Source organism: Cryptomeria japonica, chromosome 6 (genome assembly GCF_030272615.1).
Source record: "Cryptomeria japonica chromosome 6, Sugi_1.0, whole genome shotgun sequence".
In the NCBI taxonomy this organism is placed as follows: Eukaryota; Viridiplantae; Streptophyta; class Pinopsida; order Cupressales; family Cupressaceae; genus Cryptomeria; species Cryptomeria japonica.
The window spans coordinates 266189726-266196312 of record NC_081410.1 but is presented as its reverse complement, the minus strand read 5'-3'; positions in this window follow the sequence as shown (position 1 = coordinate 266196312).

Here is a 6587-nt window from a genome sequence, read left to right as displayed (position 1 = left end):
TCCTCAAGTTGATCATATGTACTGCTACTCCAAAATAGATCAATGATTCTAGGTTGCTTCTGCTCAACTGCAAATGCATGCTTGATTCCATGTGCATATGTCTCCTCATGCTTAGGTTCAAGTATGACTTTTGACATCTTGTTAGCTTCCAACCAAGCTAGATGTCTTATAGGACATCCTCTTGATAGGACAAAATCAGAACTCTTCTTGTTGGTTCCACCTTTACTGGCTGCTTCTTCAACCACAACCTCATGTTGAGTGGAATGATTTTCCTCATGTGATTCAAGTGAAAACATGGCTTCATTGCTTACTTCATCTTATTGTTCACAATTTCAAATTTGGGAGATATTGAGTTATCATCAAGACTTGAGCAAAACTCCTCTATTATGCTTGTGAAAAGGTCTTCATCAAGTTCCTTGATATCTTCCATATGCACAATATGTCCAAGTTCATGACCTTGAAATATAGATGCATTCTTCTCATTTTGTTCAATGGTACCTTCATGCATGCCCATCTTTTCACATCTCAAGACATGATTGTCCTCCTTTACTGATATTTTGACAAAGTGGCTTTCAACCTCTTGTTTATTTCCCATGATATCTTGCTCAACAGCTTCTTGATAATGCACTAACTAGATATTAGAGTCGCCAGCTATGTCTACTTCATCCTCTTGGAAGAGATTAGCAAGATCACTTTGTTCAAGTTTATAATTCCCCATAGTGGCATTGTTGGTGGTACCTCAACTACAAGCTTTTCTGGTGCTAGAGGAAGCTTGTTCTGGTTCCTTGCATCATAATTAAAAGAAATATTTTGATAAGTCCTTGGGATATCTTTGTAAGAGATAAAATAACCTTGTGATAACTACTTCTGAATGGCTAACACCTCATTAGCCAGCCTCTGCACAATGGGATCCATTATCTTGGTAGACGGTGATTCCATAGAAGAGTTTTCTCTAAATCCATTTGGCTCTATCTTTATCTTACCCACAAGGATAAGATCATCTTCAATGTCAACTACCAAGGTTTGTGCAGTTACGAGGTCTCTCAGAACAGCCCTTCTTAACAAGAAACTCACCTCAAGCAACTAAGCGTTGATGAAGAAGCACTTCAAATTTTCAGCAGTGGGTTGCGCCACCACTAGAATTTTGTTAGACAGCTTATTAAATTTAGCCATAAACTCCTACATGGGTTCCTATGACTCTTTTTTTAATTTGAGTCAATTGTGCTAACAACGCATGAGTATCTTCTATAGGCTTGAATCTCTCATCAAACTTTGTCCTGAGTGTTTGCCAATTGGTGAAGGTTTGTGGTGCAAGATGGTAGAACCAGTCAGCAGCAACACCTTGGATTGTCTCAATGAATAACCTCACTGAAACATCTTCATGTTCAACTCCAAGAACACCACATGGAATACAAAAAGCATCAAGATTTTTGTCTAGATGTTGTTTGCCATCTTCATAGAACTTGGGAATATTCTTCCACGCACCATCAGGAAGAGCATGTAGAGGTGGAGTCAGATTCAATGGACCAAAAGCATTCTCCCAAGGACCTTGGGTAGCCATTTTACATGTCCTTAGTGAAAACTTGAAAAATTACAATAAAATAAATTACAATGAATATGATATTGGTGTACTTAAGCAAAAATCATGAGGCATTTGGATGCGTATCGTATCCCCAGTAGAATCGCCAAAAACTGTTGGTTGAAAATTTTGCAAACCATATGAGTTTACAAAATTGTGGTTTTAAGCACAGTGTGTGAGATTGAATCTCTCCTAATTTCAAAGGGAAGGCTCCCCCTTTAACTTAATACTCTATCTATATATAAAATAAAATACTTCTTCTGATTTCTAATCTAAACTTGGGTGGTACATCATCTTTCCTCTTTTTTCAAAATAAATGTTATTCTCTCCTATTTCTTTAGAAAAGAATTTACAATATAGAGAAACAATAATTATGACAATTTCAGAGTTACAAATAAACAACTTAGAGCATGTGAATGAATAGTAAAAAATAAAGAAGAAAAGTTTCCATGAAGGCTCAAAGTCCTTTGTTATTTCTCTGAGACAAGAAAATAGTGTTCAAGAAGTTTTGAAATCACTCTAATCCTATCAACCTTTTAACAAATACTTGTGTAACCCAAGGTTTTAACTAAGATAATCAAAGTAAAGCACAAATTCTTTATCTTGATCCCTTATTACAACCTTTTTGATAATCTTTTCTTGAAATGACAATATGAAGCCCAAAGTCTTCAAGTTATTATCTCCTTCAACCAAGATGACAAAACGAAACACAAAATCTTCAAAATGCTATCTTATTTATAATTTAACTAACTTTTACCTTGAAAAATACCAATATGAAGCTCAAAGTCTTCATAATGATATCACATTCACTAATTCCTAATTCTATTAACAAGAGCTGAAATATGGCCCACAAAGTCCACAATCCAACAATTGTTTCTACTCTTTAACAAAATCTCAACTACACCTTTACTTGAGAAAAATAAGTTTTACAACAAGGACATAAGAACACTCTCACCGTAAACCATAAATGAATCCAACAAAAAGTCTAGATGCCAAAGCTTTCTTCTTATTTGATCAAGTTTGTAAAATCACAATAAGAACACAAAGTTTCACTTTTGCTCTTCACTTTGACGGAGTTTTGCAATATAAATTAAAGATTCTAGATCCAAAAAGATCCTTAGAAGAAAATCCTTATTACAATGAAAATCCTCATATATAGAGAGGAGAGGTGCAACATGAAACAAGAAAAGTTACAACTAATTTGTGACCAAGTCAAAGGTAGAGTTTGATTTGACTTAGGACACGTGCAAGTTCTGGATGCAAAAACTTGAATACAAAATGACACTTAAAGTGTTGATTGAGATTAAAAAATGACACTAGGCTAGAGATGCATAAATGAGACTAAGTGTCTGGAGCCTCGTCTTGTTTTCAACATTATTCACCAATGAAATCTTCATTTTGTCGCAAGGTAGCCTGTATTTCACAATCATCTGGTCCCAATGTGTTGAATCTGACATCTGGAGTAGAGTTGTAGAAATGGATTTGAAAAATTCCTAGAGTTGGACAAAAAAAACCAAAGATGCCAATTGGGGTTTAAGAAGTGCATTTCGGACTTATAAGTCTGATTTACACTTGGGGAGGGTCAACAATCATATAAGTGCATATCATAATTATAAGTTCGATTTGTACTTATGCAAAAGATAGGAAAGAAATACGCTTTGGTGTAAATCGGGGTTATAACCCCGATTTACACCTAAGAAAGAATCATGGTGCAAGTTGGGGTTATAATCCTGATTCACACCAACACTTAGCAAAATGCAAAGGAAATGGTGTAGGTCAGGGTTATATCCTGACTTGCACCATTGGGTAAGGCCTTGGTGTAGGTTGGGGTTACGACCCCGACATGCATTGTTTTGGGAGGACTCAATGTAGGTTGGGGTTATGGCCCCGATCTACACTAGAATGGGCAGACTTGGTGCAGGTCAGGGTTACAACCCTGCCTTGCACCAAAAAGGGAGAACTTTGTGTAAGTTGGGGTTATAACTATGACTTGCACCAAAATGGGAGGACTTGGTGATGAAGTGGTGTAAATCGGGGTTACAAACCCGATTTGCACCAACTAAAAATTTTGAAGGGGAAGTGTAATTCGGTTTTGTAACCCCGATTTACACTTATGTGCATAAAAGAGGTGTAATTCGATTTTGTGAACCCGATTTACACCAAAACACAAAAATTAACTTAAAAGACCCAAAAAAAGATTGGAACCTCTTAATCAAGAATCGAGGGTCTGAAATCACACATGAGGGGGAATAAAGACTAGCTTGAAAAAGTGTGCTTAGAGCACATAAGCTACAAATTGGGCAAAATTTGTAAGGGTTATTCTATTTTTTGTGACAGTCAAAAATGAGGACAACAACTAGGGAGTATTTGCAAGCTCATTCACATAGACAAAATGAAAAACCACATAGAAATTAGTGTCATGGTTTTTATTGAAATAAGTAACAAAACAAGGGTGTTGACCCTATATACGAACATCCTGTAGGGAGCATAAATCAAAGACAACAAAACAAAGGTGTTAACCCTATACAAGTTCAGGTAAAATCATGCCAATAACAATAGAGCAAAAGACCACTGTAAAAAGGCATATTGAACCAACAATAACACAAAAGAAAAACCCACCTCGAGAGTGGGAAGAATCACCCAAAACTAGACACAAAGGAGTTTTGGGGGCGAGGGGGGAAGACTTATCTTTACACCTACGACAAACGAAAATCCAAGCGATACTATTATTAGGAACATCATTTCCAGAGGAAACAAGCAGTGAAATCCCCTCAGACTGTCTATCAACACTTGGAGAAGACTGTTGCTGCAAAACAACACTTGGACCATATTGTTGCTGCAAAATAGGAGCAACGGAAGAAAAACATCAAGGCCTGAGGAGGCCACAACAGTGGGATACAATGGGGAAGAAAAGGCCAGAGAAGCAGTAAGAGGCACAACCTCATCCTGAGAGGAGTCATCAAAATCAGGAGTCTTGACAATCAAATGATCAGCATTAGCGTCATTCCACCAAGTATCAACACCTTTAGGACAAGAGAGAACAATTCAAAGCTAAGTGGCCAGATAATAAGAATCTATGATAGTAAAAGGGAGGTCCTCATAATCTAGCAATTAAGTCCATGTCCTGTCTCCAACCATAAGAACCACATTTCTCAAGAAAGGTATAGAGATGTCAATATCAATTAAAATGTGAGCAAAAGTAGAATGTGTTGGGAAAATGGTGTTGTACACCTTGCATAATAATGTTTTATTGTTCTATTATTTTATTATTGTGTGAGGTGGACATGGAATTATATTGTATTGTTTCACCTAGGAGCACCTAGATGGGCGTGCAACATGTAGAGATTCCCTTGGAATATTCTTGTAACCACTTGATGAGTTGTATTCACACATTGGTATTATTATATTGTATTTATTTAATATTGGAGAATGTAATTGTGATGAAGTACCCAATATTAAATGTGGGCCAAGGGTATGTAGGAATAATATTATATTTTATTGTCACATGGTTTTGATGTAATACCACTTGGTGGTTTGTGGGAGCTTGTGTTTATAAAAGAAACCACAAGGGTAGTCGTTTTAGTTAGTCAGGTTAGCATTTGTGAAGGAGGAAGCATGGCATGGGATGTGTGGATGCATGCTTGGTCACATGAAGTGCTTGGTTATGGTCGGGTTTTGAAGGCTTTCCATAGTTGTATTGTAATGGACGCATTGTTGATAATACATGGTGGATGATGCTTTTAGAGGCTAGGTTTTTCCCTCATGAGGGTTTTCCCAGGATATATCTTGTGTCACCTTTTCATGGGTATGTTGTCTATTCTTTGCATGTGGATTCTATGTGTTGATTTGATTAAGATCAAAATTGGGTAATGTGGAAATTGGCATAAAGTTGGCTACAAATTTCCTTACAAGTGGTATCAGAGCTATTGGTTTAATGGTGTTTATAACCCTAGGTTGAAGCCACGAATGCATGAAAGAATGAAAAGACAAGGCAAGATATATGGTTTTGCATGTTGTTATTGCAAATCTGAGGCTTTTAGGTTTTCTATTATGATGGGTTGTTGGCATATTTGGGGTTGGAAGAATTTTGGTCAATCTAGGACATCATTGAAAAATGCTTTGAATGAGGGTTTTGGGGTGATCTTTCATAAATGGCCCAGTGGGACAAAACGAACCTCATGGATGGATTCAGGTTGGTTGGGAGATGAAAAATGATATATAATTTGCCCTATTCCGATGTCGGAGGTTTAGGTTTGAAAAAAAAAATTAGACGGTACGACTGTACCGCCTGCAAATTTGGTCTAAAAAAATTAAAATATATATATCCTGTCAAAAAATAAAAAATTATCCTAATAAAATCCAAATTAAAAAAAATGTTAATCTACGGAGGGAGGTGAAAAAAGTTTTTTTTTGTTTCAATGAAAAAAAAAATTTTAAAATAATAATTATGTGGTAGGGGGCGGGGCCACCAACCCCCTTTACCCCCACCTCCCGCAGGCAGCAATGGGCCTGCGGTGTACTCCACAGTACTGTGGGTACACCGCAGGGCTTGCGGTGTACTCCACAAGCCCCCCGTGGGGTGCGGGTTGGGTCCCCCCACCGGGTGGTAAATTTAAATAAAATAAAATAAAATTCCGCCATGGAAAATTAAAATTTATTTTTTATAAAGTTTTTTATATAAAACTTTGAAATTATTTTAAATGTCATTTCTTAAATTTATATGCCATGAATTTTATATGTCACTGTTATTTATTGGTGGGCCCAGCCAGTGGGACCCACCTGGAGGTTAAAAATAAAATATTGTTTTTGGCATATTAGGGAGAAAATTTGAAAAATGGTTTTTTATGGCACATTGGATAATATTTTTGGAGTCCACGCTTGCAAATATAACTTAATTGATTGTTTTTCTTTGACGGAGCATATCTTGGGCATATGATGTCATTTTTTAGACTTCTTATAGTCGTTGGAAAGGTGATTCAGTGTACTTCATCGTTATATGATTAGTTTT